Genomic DNA, 20,264 nt, shown 5'->3' with positions numbered 1-20,264 from the left:
CCTCCATAGGCTATTGTTTGTGAGGCTGAAGTCAGACAATAGGTATTACTAATAACAGTCTGGGTGAATGGAAGGAGCAGTGTGATAAGTGGCAAAGGAAATAGATTTCTTTAATAAGATATTCTATAAAGTTTCTTATTTTCACCTGTACTATTCATTTATGAAAAGCAATTTAATAATTAGAGTTTTGCTTTAAGAAATATCCTCTCCCCTTTCAAAATAGATGTAGTAAACTATAATAAATGGATGGCTTACATGAACTGCTAGCTAATAGCTTTGTGTCTTGTCTAGGACAATTTAGAGAAATGCATTAAAGACATTTAAAATGATCCTCAGTTGGTTACATTATAGCTGTTACGAAATACACTAAAATCTTAGATGCACATTAAAATACATGGGAAGGTTACTGTCATAGTGATACATGATGTAAATGGAAGCAACTCTCTTTGTGTCACATAGAGGATCTTTAGTTCTAAAGATGCTACTAGATTTGTGGAAAAGCCAGAAAAAAAAAGAAAGTTTGTTTCAAGGACCATTAAAGGGGTTGCCCCATCTCAAGTATCCTATCTATACTGGTAGTTTATGTAAATTGAAGACTTTTTCTACATATATTGCTTTAGCAATGCTGCTTTGTTTGTCTGCTATGTGAACTCATCCCTCCTATTGTTTATATAACGTTGCTATAACCACTGATCTGGAGATAGGACAAGTGACCTCACTCCTGCTCTGCCTGCAGGACAATTAGTATAGCTAATTTCAGTTTGCTGCTAAAGCCCTGTCTGTTATCTCTCTATTTAAACACACAGATAACACTGAGTCTATTCTCTACAAGCATGTGCATATAATCTGATCTGCATAAGCATTGTGATGCTTCAGTGTCCCATTCAGCAAGAAGGAGGGAGAGAGGGGAGAAATACAAGAAGTGAGAAAAAGAGACAGCAGGCAAATTGCTGAAACAAGAGGATGGGAAACCCCTTTAACTTACATGGCTGTGTTTGGTCTGAAAAACTAACAAAAATAGGACATATTTCCATGTTTTCTTCAGAACTAAAGTCCATGAAAAAATGGAAGCCTGATTAGTCATATAGAGTTCAACAGATCCATGTGATGTCTATGGAAAACACAAACAACACATGGATGAAAATCACTGATATTTGAATAACCCCTAATAAGAAGGAACATTCTCAATAAAATCAGTATTTTCAGTTTTTGGTTTTTGTTTGTGCAGCAGATTTCAGAGCAGAGATATACTTCATAAAATGGCCACATAACAGTGGAGGTGGCAAAAGTGGTGTGTTCCTACCTGCCACAGTTTCATCCCTGAAAACAGATTTGAAATTACAGCAAGTAATACAAATTAGCTCTATTGCACAGTATGCATACCCACACCAGGTCAAAATGGTAAACCAGACCAAAAAGCCAATGCTCTGATTTCTGAAATTGCAGCATGTCAATTATACCTACGGAAATGCCAGCGGTTTCCCTATAGCTATAATTGAAGTACAGCACATTTCTTCCACTGTCTGTAACACTTTTTGTCTGTGGCTCGGTACATGGGGCCTAGCCTTTCTGTGTTTATTTTTCATGTATGTGTAGATTGTAGCAGAGACCCAAGAGATGAATAAATTCACATTATTTGCGAGTGGCAGAGGAGTGTTGGTCACAGAGAATTAAATGGCCAAAAAAGGTCCTCAATTGACCTTTTACAGCAGTCAATGACAGACTTGTTTTAGCAAAAGAAATATCCAATGTGTTGGAAATTGTGGCCAGCTGAACATAAAAGTATTTGATATAATCATAAAACTTGAGAGTCTTCAGTAGATGATACCCTTTTTAATGGCTAACTCATAATGATGACAGAATATAACGATTTGAAGATCTTTGGCTTCTTCTTCAGATGTAACTAAAAACAATTTCTGAAGGCTGCATAATTATGTACAACAGGACACATAGGGATAGAATTTCAGGAGGGAGGGGGATGAGGAGAAGAGGATTATTAGTATATACATGTAAACAATTCCCAGTTCCCAGGTTCTTATCTTTATGGCTGTCTTAGTTCAGTGATTTCTATAGGATGACATGAACCCATGTGAGACGTTCATTCCATTCTCCAGAGTGTTAAATAAGGTCATGCACTTGTATTCATGAATTCGTCTCTGTTTCCTTGATTTAAAATTCCCTCTTAAAATCTAAATTTTCATGTTGTTGGTGATATTATGATCTTCAGTGCAGATATGTTTTGGCATGGGAAGGTCCATTCTATGTTCTCTAATTGTATGGCGATGTGCATTCATTCTCATTCTGAGCTTCTGACTGGTGTCTCCAACATACAGATTTTCTGATCACTAATGCAATGCATTACAATGCTAATGCATTGCAAAATACTGGGGCTTCTATTGCAGGCAACATAGAGTGGTCTGCTATAGAAGCCAGTGAATGACAGGCTGGGGAGCCTTCACAAGGCTCCCCACTGTCATGGCAACGTGATCCCAGACCCAGGGCCGCCAGGAAAATGGCGCCTTGGTCAGCTTTGACCGAGGTGCCGGAGGGGTTAATGTCCCCGATCGATGCGGGCACCGACCGGGGGCATTAGCGCTGGGTGTCTACTGTATAAAACAGTAGACACCCCGCAGCTATGGTATACTAGTACGGTGGATGTCGGGAAGGGGTTAACATACAAACTATCATGTGTCTTTAAAGGGTTAAACATGCATACAAGCATACATTACAATTATGATCTGTACATAACAGACATGCAGATTTATAAACATTAATACACTCAAATAAACATTGCACATTCACTTACTTGTAGACAGATTTTCTGGGTGTCCATCATGAAAGTCTAGTAAAATATCAACTGAGGTAGAGGGTGGGAACAAGGCAGGACTAAGCTCAGCCGAGCACTACCAACACCCCCTTCCTTACTGTTATAAGAGCAGAAGTAAGCTATAGCTGCTGTAAGAGAACCAACTTTCTCCTTATGAAGAGGAGAGCCGGGAGGGGGGCACTCCAGTCTTACTCCAGTGCATCAAAGGGCAGGGGGTGATACATTTACAGTGCTTAGCCTGCCAGCCAGGGCCGGCGTCACACGGCATAGTCGGGCACAGAGCCTCTGGGGGCAGAGATGGGGGGACATGAATCTGGGGGCAGAGATGGGGGACATGAATCTTGGGGCAGAGATGGGGGGACATGAATCTGGGGCAGAGATGGGGGGACATGAATCTGGGGGCAGAGATGGGGGGACATAATTCTGGGGACAGAGATGGGGGGCATGAAACTGTGGGCAGAGAGGGGGGACATGAATTTGGGGCAGAGATGGAGGGGGGACATGAAACTGGGGGAGAGATGGAGGGGGACATATAATTTACGGGTGACTGTAGGAGGATTATACTGTGTGTGGACACATGAATGAGAATGGGCGGAGTCAACATAAAAGTGAGTGGAGCTAAATTTGCCGCGGCCGCACACTTTGTCCCTCTTTTGGTTTTTCAAAAGTTGGGAGGTATGCTGATGCCTGGCTGCCATCAGCACCCCCCACCCCCCGCAAACTCACTCATTGCTCCGGAGTGTCTTCGCCGGCCAGCTGCGTAGGTGACGTCACGCTCCGGAGTGACGTCACATGCTTAGTCCGGCTGCAACGGCACGCAGTGTCCTGACTCCCACCTCCTACAAGCAAGAAGGACAGGACCGGGCTCCCCACTGGTGAGTATTCTTCAGGGGGGAGAGAGGCAGAGGGGAAGAGGGGGGTATGGAATTTTCAGCTGTTTTTATTAGGGGGTCTCAGTACAGGCTGGAGAGAGCAAGAGCCTCTGCTGAGACCCTTTAATAGTGTCTCAGCAGAGGCTGTGCCTATGAAAAGTAACTACTGTTAAAGATCTAGCAAAACTTAGCATAAAATGTTTAAAATTGTTTAGTATCGTACAACTTACAGAGAAGCAAATTTTTCAAAAATTTCCCTGATATCTTACACTTTCTCTATTTTGCACTAGTGTTTTTCTAAGTTTATATATTTTTTTTCTAAATAAAATATTTTGGTCTTTTTGGGTCTCTGTCGCCACATGATTTGCTCCACAAGGGGGCCCACTGAGGCTCTGTCGCCCAAGGGCCCATAAAAACCTGGAGCCGGCCCTGCTGCCAGCCATCAAAGGAAATCAAAAAGGAGATCAGAGAAGTTCAATCTGCCTTAGGTGTGGGTGACCTGTGTGCCTCTGCAGCAATTGCAACCCCTATTGTACCAATTGTATGAATCTATCAGAAAAAAATCTTCAGATGGCGTATTATGGAGTTTGGAGAGAATATCTTCATAATATAATGCCATTCAGAGACATCATGTGGAGACATTAGTGTACAAGCTCTGAATATATCGTTCTCTTGTGCTTTATACCTTTGGTAGGAAAGATATATGATAGCAGTAAAGGGAAATTTCATTTGTCTTTATTATGAGCATTCCATTTTTATTACTTTGTTTGAATGAAATGAATAAGTGTGCTTACTAATGGGAGGTTACAAGATATATCCATAGAAGGGTCATAGATGTGCTTGATAGGACAAGGAAGGGCTTTTAATGAAGTATTCTCTGACTTCAGATTGAGATCTCCAAAATGTTGTACCTTAGTGATAAATCTATTTCATTGCTTTTAGCTGGCAGCAAAAGAGTTATCAATTTCTGAATTGTCTTCCAGTCAGTGTATTATTCAAAACAAAGCACAGTAAATCCCAAGGGTTCCTCATTAGGGGGTCTCCGAATCTGCTAGAACTGCTGTTCTCCAGCCATGCAGGCAAAGAATAACTTTGATCCAAGCTTCATTACCACTTGGAGGATGGTACTGCTAGACAGTTTGATAATTGGTCCCTAGGGTGATGGAGGGAGAAGGTCACAGGGGCTCCTTAATTTGCAAAAAATGCAAAAAAAACCCAACAACCCACATCTGGCTGTTTATCTTCAACAGATCGAAGAAAAGAATTAGGTTTATAGTGGTAGAGGTAAATTAAAGTGATGCTTAAATGAGGAGTAAACCTATATTTATATAGAAAATCTCACCTTTTCAGAAGACCAATCTTTAACTATACCAGATTTTTCTGTGATGGATTACCCTGTCACTTCATATAAATGTTTGCCTGCTTGTAGGGTGAGTAGGGTACATGGATTGGCCTATCAAATTTAGATATAAACCCCTTTCTGGCTAGCAATATTTGTAATTGCTCTAAGCCTTCCTAAACATGTGTACAAGAGCCACCCAAAGGACCTTTCATGGAAATTCAAACCCTTACCCCTGGGTGCGGGCAGTGCACGGCAAGCACACAGACCCCACTATAGTCTGTGTGCTTGCTATTGCAATTGTATTCTGTCCGGGGGTCTCCATGCGGACTCTAACCAGATGGAATACATACGCTAATGTGAACCAACCCTGAGACTTATTTGCATCCTTAGACTTATTTTCACCTAATTAAATTGTCAAAATTGCAACATGGCAGTAATTAGTGAAATGCATTAAGTTCCTATCTGGTGAAAGAATGTTTCTTCACCTCTTCCAACTCTTTGCACCAGGGGCGTAACTACCATAGAGGCAGCGGAGGCAGCTGCCACAGGGCCCGGGCCATTAGGGAGACCGGTGACAGCCGCTACCGCTGCGGTTTTTTAATTTATTTTTTAAAATTGGCCGTTACGGGCCCTATTTACTTGCCGATCCTGGACATAATACTGTGTGCAGGGGCCAATATTGGGTATAATACTGTGTGCAGGGGCCACTAGGGGACATACTACTGTGTGCAGGGCCACTAAGGGACATAATACTGTGTGCAGGGGCCACAATGGGGTATAATACTGTGCAGGGGCCACTATGGGGGATAATACTGTGTGCAGGGGCCACTAATGGACATAATACTGTGTGCAGGGCTTACTAAGGGACATAATAGAGTGCGGAGGAGGGGGTCTGTCGAGGTCTTTGGCGTCGGTGGGGGGGGGGGCTCCATGTTAAAAGTTCGCCACGGGGCCCTGTCATTCCTAGTTACGCCACTGCTTTGCACCTTCAGTAGGTGTTGTTCTAGTGTTGTAATTTTTTCTCTAACCCAAGAACAATTATTCCTATTTCAGCACATGCTTTCTATTGTCAGGTGGGCGGTCCCTTTTTTCCTATTTCAGCCGAGGACTGCCCACTTCGTAGTAAAGAGCATAATTGTGATTAATAGAAATAATTTCTCAAGAACGGAGGGGGGTTACTGAGGGTGTTTGAACTGGATCACAATCAGTGGAGCTGTGACTATTGACAGAAGCAATTGGAGGTAGGCAATTGGGAGGCAATTCTGTCATGTCAGAAATGCCTCCCAAACCAATACACTGGGAAACAGCAATTTAATTGTCTTAAATCTGTGACTTGTTTTCAACTAACTTTTGGCCTCTAGATTCAAAAATAACCACAGTTTTTTTCTGTCATGTCAGACATGCAGGACTTTTTGTCCGGTTTAAAAAAACAAACAAAAAAATAGTTTCGCCGTGGAGACCAGAAGACGCTCACGAGTGAACACTGACTGCCGGGTTTCCGTCTAAAGTCCTGTTTCTTGGGCAGAAGACAGAAACCCACAAAGCGGAGAGCGGGCGCAGATTTGAACCCACCCGAACCTTGTATATAAACAAGAACTCAGACTTCACGTCGGAATGTGCTGCGCTATTTCAGAGTGACACAAAACGTCTCACTAAAGTATCTCAGGCGTAACTGAACAAGTGCAGACAAGTATAAACTGCTTTTCTCCTGTGTCATTCACCCGGTGCCCATTGGAGAAGGTTTGTGTCAGCCAATAGGAGAGAAATGGTGCTTCCTATGAACCATGTTCGATTCTATGGAGAGTGGTCACATTCTCATAAGGTGTAGAGAAAAAAACTTGATGTGGCAGAAGAAAACTAACTACAGTTACAACCCAGCGTGCCGAATTACCTATAAAACAGCTCAAAAATCAAACTCTAGTGAAATTGTGTTACAAATGGCTCCCCAGTGTAATAGTGCCATATAGGGACCTTTAATAGGAGCAGAAACATAGAAATTAATGGGATCTGCTTTGTACGCGCTCATTCTGAACGTGTTTTACGCTCAGAATGAGATGAGCATATACTTAGTGTGAATGCACCCATATACTGTGCTGTATCTGTGAAAATTTTTGTCCCACACAATGTTGTGAGCAGTTGTAGACAATGTTCCTCCAACACTGAGTGAGTTGGCTTTGAGTTAGAGTAGATGATCTTCTGCCTTTACTGCCCTGTGTGATGTTAACCTTACACTGTATATGTAGCACTATTTTGTCAGGTAAAATCTTAGACCTCATGACAGAAATTCTAGTGACCCTATTACAGTCAATTGAGTCAATTGGGTGCTGGTAGAATCTGTCGTGTACAGAAGAAAAAAAATACTGCAGAATTATTTTTTTTAAAGAAACCAGTTGCAGGTGTTTTAGTAAATGCAAAGTTGTTCATAGCTTTTTAAATGAGGTGAGGTGATCAAAAACACTACCAAGAGGGGTTTTTTTTAATATTGAGAGTGATATATATAATACATTACATTTCAATAGTTCAGACTTATGGATGTGTTGATAGCAATTCTGTTAATTTTTTGTTTATTTTTTACATTATTAATTGGGGCTTTGAGATTTTAATATTTTTTTCTTTAAATATCTTTAAGACTAAGGCCCCGCATTGTGGAAACGCAGCATTTTTTTTTTTTTTTTTTGAATTTTTGAGCCAAAGTCAGGCATGAATTTAACAAAAGGGAATCGTCTTAAGTGCTTCATTTATATGTTCCATTCCTTTTCAAGCCACTCCTGACTTTGACTCAAAAGAAAAAAATGCAAACAAATCTGCAACAAAAAAACACTGTGCAACATGGGGCTTTAGCCTAAAAAAGTTTTTGGACTTAAATAACTAAGAATGAGAGTGAAACCATGCTGAGGGCCATGAATTAAAGGGATACCATGATGGGGACTAGGAATAAAGGGAACCATGTTAAGGATCATGATTAAAAGGTATACCTTACTGGTGAATAGGATCGACAATAGAACCATACTGGGAACCAAGGTTTACAAAGATGCTATATTGGCATACTTGTGAACATATTGAATAGATAGGGCCATATTGAATAGGAAATATGCAAGTGAGTAAGAGTTGGGGTGGAAATGACAGGGGAGTAAGAGTTGGGGTGCCCTCTGATTATGTGTGCGGGTTGGATTGATTAGCGTACAGTACTATATCTGTTTTATTTGTCCAGGTCTAGGCCTGGTTTTGTGTAATATGCTGATGTGATATCTTGTTCTTTGTAATATGCTGAAGCATAAAATTCATATTTTTTGGGATTTTTCACCATAATTTAGGGGCTTGGACTGTATATGCTGACTCCAATGGATACACACTTTTTCCACATTTTTCTGTGGGAATGTAAGGGGTCGTCTTAAAGAGACTGAATTGTATATCATATTTGTACATCTCATTCATTTTTTATTGGATAAAATCAAATAAAAGTGTCAAGATCTGGGTTTTGATATAATTATTTAACATACATGGATAAGAAAATGTCTTAAGCAACATGCTATCATCTTGATGATGATAGCCACAGATCTTTATGATCAGTCCTTCACCGATCCTCCTCTTCTTTTTGAGGTGGAGTAAAGCACTATTATATGTGGTGACTTATAAGGCCAACAAACCTGAGTCTCCAGTATGGATATTGCAAATATAGTCTAGCCTTCTTATGTACATTTGGTGAACCTTTCCCATATACACCTTAATTTGTCTAAACAAGCCTAAGTATCGACAGCCTGTTTTCAGTGCTATGTGAGGGACAACCCTGCTGTACTATCTTCCCACTATTAATTTTATGGTTCTTTTTAAGAATTAAATAATCCATCCAAATAATCAAGAAACTGAATCAATAACTATTTTTATAGAATAGATATTCAGTTTATCCACTGCCCAATATTTGGTCAGGTCATTGCAATTTTGCAGAATATGTAGATGTACAAATTTCCTTCAACCTGGTTGCACATTTTGGCCATTGCTCCAAATATTTCTTTTCGCATTTAGCATAATTTACTCTATGAACAATATATGACTGGGAAGTTCTTTGAAAGTGATAGGGAAAGTCACCCATAATGCGGTTTTCCAATAATATAAAAATTTCATCTATCCTAATTATTTTCAACTTCTCTAGCTGCAGTCTTGGTGCTGTGGGAATTTGGTAGCATAAGACTAATGCTCTCGCTGTTGATGGAGTTTACAAAAGTCAGACCCCCAGCAATGTAATGGTTATCACCTACCCAGTGTATAGGTGATAACGTGATATTACCAGAATGCCCATTTCACAAAATCTGGAATCTAAGATATTTTATTCTTCAAGTTAAGCTGGATAAAGTACTGCTGAATTTCAACGATACAGCCCTACAAGAGTTTGGTATTCTTGAAAACACTCATTTACGAACAGATTGTTTTTACTTTTTTTTGAACATGCAATTTCACAAAGTTTGGAAGAAACAAACCATAGAACTAAAATTGAAGTTAATACTGCTAGTTCCCATACGCCCATTTTACTTGGCAGGTACTCACACAGCAAATATTGATGTTTCATCTTAAAGCCTGTTTGTCCTTGTAGACCAGCAGGTATATAGATATCCAGTACTGTTCTTTCTCTAATTACATCTCTTATGGAAGATGGCCGTCAGATTATCCTGCAGCTAGAGTACAAAGATTATAACTTTGATCAATGTCAGCACCATGAGAGCACTATATCCTGCACAAGGACCTCGGAAACTGAAGAAGACCAGCAAATTAAAGGAACACAAAACCTAAAGTTGCCAATTTATAAAATCTGCATATTGCTGTTGTAATATCTTCTTTATTTGCTTTCAGCTACTCAGCCTTTCTTTATACACTATGTTCTATACCTTGAAACCTAAATGGAACCATTTTCATCCTCAAACATCAGCTTACATTTCCTTTTGTTCCTTATGTGGTATTGAGCATTTTACAGAACACATTGAAACATGAAATCCTGTTGCCCTTTTTTATTTGACCTGAGCTTTCAATATTTCTAGTACTTTTGTACTACTTTCATATCAATGAAGTAATATAGAAGGTCTGTGGCCCCCATAAAGTAAGGGCTACTGTTACAGGGCCCCATACAGTAAAGGTCCTGTTACAAATATCCATACGATAAGGGACTCTGTTGCAGGCCCCAATACAGTAAGAGCCTACCTTACAGACGCCTCATACAGTAAAGGTCCATTTTACAGGCCACTGTACAATAAGGGAAAAAAGTAGGAAAAAAACCCTAAAAGAGTTGAACCGCTGATTTTATGCAATGTCACACTTTCCTCAGAATGGTATCGCTAAAAATTTCACCTGGACGTGGAAAAAAGGATGCCTTATTAGCCTATTGGGGAACTACCTTGCTCAGCTGTTCTGGTTTATTGGTATTACTGATCAGTTCCAATGGGCCTTATGTACACTTTGTTGTGACCTCATCCCATACCTAGAATGTACAACTGACTCCCTGACCCCCAATAGTATCCATCGAGGCACTTGTCAGCGTTGCCCTCTATCCAAGAGTTTGCCCTTTTAATTGAATCCCTGGCTATTGCCATATTTTACAACCCTGACATATCTGTAGTATGTGCTGGAGGTTGTGAATATAAGGCTAACCTTTTTAGAGATGGTATGCTACTTACTATCATCAAGCCACTCTCACGTGCTTTGCACAACTTTCAGGTATCAGGCTTAATGCATCTAAGGGCAGGTTCACACCTGCGCCCAGTCTTCGCTTTAGGCAGTCAGTTTTCAAACCCATTCACTTGTATGGGTTTGCAAAGCGACCACGCGTGTGCATCTTGTGCCTCTCCGCAGCGTAACCATTTTTTTTAACTGGACACAAAGTCGGATATGCAGGACTTTGTGTCCGTTTAAAAAAAAAAAAAACGGTTTCGCCGCAGAGGGGCAGAAGATGCACACGGGTGGACACTTTGCAAACCCATTTAAGTGATTGGGTTTGAAAACTGACTGCTGGGTTTCCGTCTCCTGTACAGTTTCTCCGGGCAAAAGACGGAGACCCGCCGGATTGCCTAAAGCGAAGACCGGATGCTGGTGTGAGCCCGCCCTAACTCTGACATCCTATACTGCAACGTTCCCCCTGCTACCAGAAAGATCATAGTGTTAAATTTTAGCTTCCAAACATAGGAAATATACAGTCCTATGAAAAAGTTTGGGCACCCCTATTAATCTTAATCATTTTTAGTTCTAAATATTTTGGTGTTTGCAACAGCCATTTCAGTTTGATATATCTAATAACTGATGGACACAGTAATATTTCAGGATTGAAATGAGGTTTATTGTACTAACAGAAAATGCGCAATATGCATTAAACCAAAATTTGACCGGTGCAAAAATATGGGCACCTCAACAGAAAAGTGACATTAATATTTAGTAGATCCTCCTTTTGCAAAGATAACAGCCTCTAGTCGCTTCCTGTATGACAGCCAGGGAGACTGACCTGGAGATCACTGTGACCTTAGCTCAATGGCAGGATTGTTGTACTTTTACTAGCAATGGTAGTTGGCAAGTCACACTCATGGAATCTGCTTTGAAGATAAAGCATAATACTTATATGGTCCAGCTAAGCTACATTACATGTATCCTATGATATCCTTGTTTTTTAGAGGCTGTCATGATAATGGGGATACTCTCCATATTTGGGGGACATGCCCTCTCATTCAAAGATTTTGGCAGTCACTACAGAAAATGATTCAGAGGTTGTTGGGCTATTTGGTGCCCTTCGCAACGCTTGTTTTATACTAAGTCTCAGATCACTGGGCTTCTGCTGTTTCTTATAAACTGCTTAATATATTTTGATGTCTGCTAGAATTCATGTAGTATCAAAATGGAGGACTCCGACCCTCCTGTTGTTGGAGGTCATCAAACGAGTTGACCCTGTTATTCTGTTTGTGAAGATTACCACTGTCATAACTGATTCTCAAACGCATTTCGATAAGGTGTTGGCTCCATGGATTAACAGGTCACATGCTCCTGGCTTGTCAGATTGTTTACAGCTATAACCCCCGGGGTGGGAAACTTTTTGCACTTGCTTTTACACCTCCCCCCATAATATGATTCCTAACTCTGCAGGCAGTGCTTTTCAAAATGTTTTAACTATTTATTCCATGTTTTGTTTCTTTTCTCTGTAACTTGCCTTTTACAGTATATTTGAATTGTAGTATACAGACTATACACACCAAAAAAATTGAGCATACTTGCTAATAGCTGCACACGTTGCTATTGTCGCACAATAAACATACACAAAGTTATAAAACAGTTTTTAAGATTTTTTTTTTGTAGATTGTGAGCCCCACATAGAGTTCACAATGTACATTTTTCCCTATCAGTATGTGTTTTTTTTGTTTTTTGAATATGGGATGGAAATCCATGCAAACACGGGGAGAACATACAAACTCCTTGCTGGTGGTTTTTTTGCCCAGCTTTTAAGAATTCTTATCACTGTATTACTTCACTATCAGAGATCAAAAGCATGGTATTAACAATGAAAATAACTTCACACAACTTCTGCTTGGTGGATGGACGAGCCCGGATGGCTCCATTGCTTATAAAAGGAGCACCGCAGATAGCTGAGTACTGGACTTTGACTATCTTTGGCACTCCCATCGAGGCAGATGGGAGCCACGTGGCTTCATCCATCCACCAAACGACACACCTGTATTCAACAGGGCTGCGGTCAGGCTGAATTCCCAGAATAGGGGGCCAGAAATTTTTCAGACCCGGTGGGGTTTCAGCAGACAGAACTCCATCAATCAGGTATTTATCGTCCATCATTTAGGTGTATACAGTGCAGTAACATTTAGTGACTTACAGGAGACTTCTCTGACTAATCGTTCACATTTCCTTTCTATTCCCTTTAGACAGCCATCACCACTTCTTCCAGCTGTGACTTGTCTCTGTAAAGTTTGCAGCACATTCATCTTTGGCTCTTCACTTCTCCAGGCACCTGACCCACATTGTCCTCACCGACACAAAGCCCCCATCCTGCCGCTACCCCAATTATAAAATATATGATATAAGTCCACCATAATGAATAATACACCCAAGTGCATCTTTATATTAATAATGTCCATGTTTACTCTCTATAAATAGTGCTTCTTCTTACGATTGCCTCAGCTGTTTCCTAATTAAAAGGTTTTCCAAGTTATCAATAACAAAATAAGTGGAGCTCAAAAACCCTGGACCCCCACTGATCAGTTGTGTGATTAAACCATGGTACCTGTGTAAGCACCGTGACTGCTTCTCTGTTTACATAGTGTCATTAAGTATCCTAGTAGCCATTTAATCTACAGCCTTGTCCTATACACATCTATGTGACAAGACTGTAATTACATCACACGGTCACTATAAACAGACAGTGTGATATAAACAGACACCATGGCCATTTCATACAGCTGGTCGGGAGGAGGAGTCCATTGAACTCATATTGATAATCTGTCCTAAAAATAAACTATAAAACCCCTTTCATAAAGCCCATTTACTAACTTAAATGGGTTACCCAGGATAACCACTTTTTTAATATGAGGCCAGAGAAGGTGCTCCGGTGTTTCCCAGCGTGTTCCAGTTCTGCTGCTCCAGTGTTTTCTTTCAGTGGAAGTTCCCATACCACTGTGGCATCCCTGTCAGCAACCTCAGTGGTCATGTGCAGTGGGGACTTCTACTAAGAGAAAACACAGCAGAACAAGACCATGGTGGGAGATATCGGAGCACAACTGACAGCTAAGTAGGTTTTTTTTTTTCTTTTACCTTTCCTGGTCTCATATTAAAAAAGTGGTGATCCTGGACAACCCCTTTAATTAATTGCCTCCTTATATTATGCCCCTAATCCCCCTATCATAAATACTGCTCCCTTAATGACCCTTTATATAAATGATGCCCCTTCTATTCATAATGTTCCCTAATATCCCCTTATATTAATAATCCCCCCCTTACACATATAATGCTCCCTAATGCCCCCTTATAGAAATAACAAAATCCAATATAATAATCTCAATAAACTTATCATGAATTAATACATAACCTTTAATAATAAATTAAATAAAATATCACAAATAAATCAAAACAAATATGTGATTCAACCTAAGCTAGAATTACCTGTGTCTAGCACGATAATGAATATGATATGGCATCCAATAATCTAAACATGGCGGTCTTGAACAATAGAAAAATATATATAATCTAGGGCTTACCGTGATTTAGACAAAACAAATTTTACCAACAACAAATACTGGATGGACGAAGGGATCAAATGCAGATGCATGCCACAACAATATGGCTAAAAGGGATCCATGGATGGATATTTGTTATCCCTAGACAATGCCCAACACATGTAATAAACCTGGTACACACTGTAGGCCCTATACATCCCCTCCCTCTTGTATTAATAATGCCCCTATGATGTCCGATGTGATGCTATGATGTCATTGTGCCTGCCTGCGTCCAGAAGCAGACGTCTTGTGTCTGTTTGAAGTGGCAGAGTCACAACTTGTGTTTTGACTAGGTCCGTGTCTTGCAGACGTCAATCTAGTTAATGGTAAAGCATGTATTAATGACGGCAATAGGTTGGGCCCCACAGAGGCAGTGGGCCCAGGGCAGCCTAATCTGCATGCATAACATCGGGGAAATTTACCTGCAGAGCCTGACCGGACTCACTCAGACCAGCACGCCTCCATGCCGCCGCTCCCAATAGTGCTGTCTGAGGTGACCGAATAACTTCACCTCATTAAATGTCACATACACTAGCATCTTTTGTGAAATATAGAGATTACTTTTGTGATTTTATAATTCTACACTATTTTCTATTATCTTTTGTAGTCAATTTAGCTCTATATTGTGATACACTTTATTAATAATGTATGTTTTAATTCAGCAAATACTTTTGAAACTATATAAAGATGCCTTATGCATTCCCATACACGGAAATATAAAAAAGTTTCAGGTGTCGGAATATGGCGACTCCAATGATTTATTTTTTTTTGCAAAGTCTTGTATTTTTTAAGGAGTTAAATGGCAACTCCAATGATCTTTTTTTGGCAAAGTTTTGTATTTTTTTTAAGGAGACAAATGTAAAATAAAAGCTATTAGAAATTTGGTATCCCTGGAATTTTACCAATCCGTACAGTACAGGTGATATGTCATTTTGGCTGCACAGTGAATGCTGTAAAAACAAAGCCCATAAGATTCATCAATTCTGAATTTTTTTTTTCCAACTTCCCATTACATTGTACAGAATATTAAAGGGTACCATTACAAAGTACCATTTGTCTTGTGAAAATGAAGAGGTTGTATGGCTCTGTGAATAGAAAAATGAAGGCTCTTCAAAGGCAGACAATCAAAATCGAAAAATGGCTGCGTGGGAAGGGGTTAAACAGAACCTGTCAGAAAAGTACAAAATGCTAAAGGTCATTTTGTTGCCGCCGTGGCCCCTGGACAATTTGTAACAGTGGCAATTGAATGATGTGTGGCATTTAGTATTTTGGACTTGGTGACAAGTCTTCTTTAATAGTTTACTGCAACGTATTTCTGAATGTAGAAATCGAAGGGTAATATATTGATATATGAATGTAATTTAAGAATGAGTCTTTAGCATTTATAGTTTTACACTCATGAATTTTCGTTGTTCTAATAATTAGACCTGTACCCACCATAGCCACTCACTTGATTTATTTTTCTTACCTTCTTTCATTTCTATCTCGTCTTTTTCACACCTTCCCTTCTTCCCTTCCACTCCCTTCCTCTAGTTCTGTTCTCAGAAAAATTGCTCTCAAGCTCAAAGCCTTGTGATACAGAGTTGTGCCGCTTTGTTGTTTCCACACATAATTCATCAGAAGAGATTCCGCCAGCCTGAGGAGTTATGGATACCCCAACATCACAGGCTTAGGACATAAGGCACCATACAAACATACAGCAATTATCTCCCCAAGAATATTAAGAAGATGGATCATTATAGAAATACTTGCTATAGATGTTGCCTTGCTGCTAAAATAATTGCTCATTTTAACTCTTTACTGAGCATTTTTATGCCAAATCTAGATTGATTGTATTTGATACCATAGATGTTGGATCTTTTTTTTCCTAATATGGACTGTGATTTAACAATTTAGATAGTCCAGAAGTCTTCAATTTGCTATTTCTTTATAATAAGCAACTGGTTGTTGGTATGGACAGTAGTTCCAAACATCACCATTATTTTTTATTTCACATATAAAATATATATTAACTAATCCTTCTTAAGGCTAAGGCCCCACTGGCCGTAATCGCTGCGTGATCGCATTGCGGTTCTTTCCGCAGCGCTTTTAAGAGAAAGTTCACGGAGTTTTTCTTCTGACTTTCTCTTAACATTATATCTACGGGAAAGCCACCAGCGTTTCCGTAGATATAATTGACATGCTGTGATTTGCAAAGCTGCAACGGCTTTGCAAATCGCAGCATGTCCATGCTGCGATTTCTTCCGCAAAGTGGGGATGGGATCCCATGAATCCCATCCACGTTGCCTGCAATGTACAATGCCACAATTTTTCCTGCAGCGTCTCTGCTGCGGGCAGATCGTGGCGCTTACATCCTTTGGGGCTCTGGCCTAAAGGGGTTTTCTGGCCAAAATAATGTTTTTTTGTTTGTTTTTTTTTAAAGTATCCTTTAGTGCTACTAATGTGTTAATAAATGCACTTATATACCTTTATCTGTGTTTTGAGTCATTTCTGTGTGTCTCTGGAAGCTCCTGATATCTTCTGCATTTGTTTACTGGTTCATGTTCCTTCTATGTAACTTCCACACTAACTTCTCTCACCTCACTCCCCCCTTCATCTCTCCCTCCTTCCATACACCCCATCCCTGTCTCTCTAGCTATCCCGCCCATTATATACTTACCTCTCTTCCTTCCTTCCAGGCTTCTTCCTGTGGGATAACTCTCCTTCTTTCCTGATTTCTGGGCACGCTCTTCTCACAGCGCTTCTCTTTGCTCTGCAGTGGCCATCCACCTTTACTGTGCGGGCAGCAGATGAATTATAGGAATTATCGCATTAGAGCGCAGAGCAGCGCTGGGAGAAGTGGCAGCAGTCAGAAAAGAAGGAGGAGCTGACCCGCAAGAAGAAGCTTGGAAAGTAAGTGTGATGAAGTGGATGGGGAAGAGGGGTGTAGTAGTGACGATCCGTTTCCGGAAATGGAGAAATGGATCGTTACCGGGTAATCAGAAAATGTCCCTGGGGCGGTCACGTGAGGTAAATATACATTTTTGTTTAATTATGTTATTTAGAAAGTAGGAAGTGGGAGGATGTTTAGATTAGTGTAGGGATTTCCATTCATCTCAGAAAACCCCTTTAAATCATGTTATAGTCTTATTTATTTTCAATAATGGTTAAAACGTCTTTGTGGGCACATTTATATAGTGACACGTCACATTTGTAATCCTCCAATAGTTGTTATTTCTTTCACATGCCATAGACATTTTATTGTTATATATAATCTATTATTATTGCCGTTTCGGTAGTCACCTGTCCCATTTCTATTGTAAATTTTGGGAGGTAAAGACATGGTGGTTGGTCATGGTCTGAGTGTGATATTTATCCTGGGAACAGTGCGTCTCAGGGAGGAGACACTCCTCTGGCTGAATGTTAATAGGCTCATACGAGCATTTCATTAACTAGCAGTACTGCATTGCAGGATTTCACTAGATACAGTCCAGCTTTCTACAGCCACAGCTCACAGTGGCTTATCAGAACAGGTTCACAGGTTCAGGGCTTCCATCTACTGTAGAACAGGCACAGACAACCTTATCTAAAATTGCAAATCATCAGAACAAACACACATAGTGGTTGTTTTCTATCTGCTGTCAGAAGGTCTCCTTACTATCTGTTATAAAGAATAATCCATATCAAGGTTATTGTACAAAATAACAGAAATCTCTATAGACACCACCCTGTGCAGACATTCATCCTAATACAGTATATACTCTTGTAGCTGTACACTGTTAGATTGCTATCAAATATACTATTAGGCCAGCTGTTGACTGTGTTGACTAAAGCGTATAAAACACAACTTTAGATAGAACTCATGCAATGAGTTTCAGATAGTTATTAAATTTCAGAGTAAAAACAAGTTTGGCCAGGCCATCTAGGAGGATATATATATATATATATATATATATATATATATATATATATATATATATATATATTTTTTCATCTTTTTTCATGAGATGAGTTTTTCCCTCCCACGGTATCAGACTTAAAGGGATCCAATCATTGGAATCCCATTTTTCTCCCTAACACATAGGAATAACGTTAAGAAAGGCTATTCTTCTCCCACCTTTAGATGTCTTCTCTGCACCACCGTTCGGTAGAAATCCTGGTTTTCTTCTGTATACAAATGAGTTGTTTCGCAGCTTTGGGGGCGGGCCACACAGTAAGCTGGCTGTAAGCAGCCACAAGAAAATGGCCGCAGGCATGCACAGTCGGCTCCTGTCCGAGGCCCAATGGTAGAGCCGACTGCGCATGCCTTTAAGTTTGAAACCCAGTACGGAAGAAGAAGCGGAGAGAGGCGTTCCAGACGAAGATAGAGGCGTCGCTGGAGATTTCTCTCGCAGCAATGGGGACGCCCCCACTGCTGTTTGAGCGCTGGGGACCGCCCCCAGTACTGCGAAAGAACTCATTTGCATACAGAAGAAAACAGGGATTTCTACCGAACGGCGGCACGGAGAAGACATCTGAAGGTAGGAGAAGAATAGCCTTTCTTAAAGCTATTCCTACATGTTAGGGAGTATAAATGGTATTCCAGTGACTGGATCCCTTTAACATCTATGTTCAGCCAATATTATACGTAATAGAGGATCAGAGGATGAGGTAGTTATCCAATGCGTATGTATGGCTGGTTTACAGTACTAGGTGACAATGTGAACAGTATGTTCACAGATATCATTTAATCTTAGTTACCTTTGCATATTTAAGGTAAAGCATGCCAGGAAAGAATTTCTATAGAGGAAAGGAATTTTTAAAGACCACAGCAATTCCTGTTCTGTATCTTCTTTCATTCTTTATGACAGACAAGGGAGACCTGTCAAATTGTTCTCATTAGTTGATGTAATTAGGTATGTTAAAAATGGCTGTCCTCGAGTGCATTCAGTGTTTCCATGGTGACAGTGTAATAGTTCTCTTAGGCCTATGTACCGCTTCCTAAACTCCACTAGAAAAAGATATCTTTCTTCACCGAAGCACATAAACATTTCTTTCATCCTCCAGGAACGTTCTCTGTGACACATTTTGTAAAAATGTAATTCTTTCCTTTGTGTTATTTTTATTGATGATTTATTGTTGTTATCTGGTCGATCGTATATTCGTGAATGCAGCGGAAAGTGATAAATGAAGTAAAATGTTACTTTTAAAGCATTATAGATATTAAAGATGTGTGCACTTATTCATCGAAGTAACTCAAACTGCTAATATTCAATAAGAGGATACAGGCTATGGCACTGCAATGCAGATCTACCCCTTTATGCCAGCCTGATGGTGCCTGATCCCCAACCTCAATCAATTACAGCTTCACTGACAATTATAGGTGATGCTCTGTGTGACTATTACTGTACCTGGTGGGGAAAAAGTCTGAATTCTGTGTATAGTATTTTATTTATAGATATTTTCATTTCAAGTCTTGCAATAATCATGTCTTTAGACCTCTTTTCTTTTGTTGTTCTGTGGTTACCAGATCCCCTTCCCCCATCACTTCTGTCTTTTTCTGTTCCCTGCCTGATCGCTTTCTGCATCTGTATATTGCATTCTGCTGTTCCCTTCTCTCGTTCACCTCCCTTCTCTCTTTCTCTCTCTTTAGCTCATGACAGGGGATCCCGTGAGTTGTGTGACTGGAGCTTCACGGACCATGAAGTCAGCGGGATGTTAAAGTCAGTCTCAGAGCGGTAAGAAAAGCTGAGCTCATTTCACCCTCTGGCACTTTTTTATTTCCCAGTATAAGAAAGATAGATTCGTAAGTCGCACAGAGGAAGATTGTAAAAGGGAGAGCTTTCAAACTAATACACAGATATTTGTCTGGAATGCAGTGCTCAAAATGTAAAATTTTATGTGGTTTTTATGCAATTATATCCTGTTCATGCAAGGAAGAAATAGCAGAATTACAAGTTTGTAAGGTTTACTTACTCTCTATTTGCATTGTGGCGCAAAATGTTGTTAGATTTGAA

General features: G+C 40.1%; 1 protein-coding gene across 6 annotated transcripts in view; it reads left to right on the top strand.

Moving 5' to 3' along the window:
* DLGAP3 (DLG associated protein 3) overlaps window positions 1-20,264 on the top strand; it is a 335,981-nt gene that overhangs the window by 112,086 nt on the left and 203,631 nt on the right. For all 6 annotated transcript variants that reach the window (XM_075264490.1, XM_075264489.1, XM_075264486.1 and 3 more), the window contains exon 2: window positions 19,901-19,985. The gene's annotated coding sequence lies outside the window, so the exon portion shown is untranslated. The remainder of the gene's footprint in view (window positions 1-19,900; window positions 19,986-20,264) is intronic.

This window comes from Leptodactylus fuscus, chromosome 2 (genome assembly GCF_031893055.1).
Source record: "Leptodactylus fuscus isolate aLepFus1 chromosome 2, aLepFus1.hap2, whole genome shotgun sequence".
In the NCBI taxonomy this organism is placed as follows: Eukaryota; Metazoa; Chordata; class Amphibia; order Anura; family Leptodactylidae; genus Leptodactylus; species Leptodactylus fuscus.
This window is presented reverse-complemented; position numbering and strand designations above follow the sequence as displayed.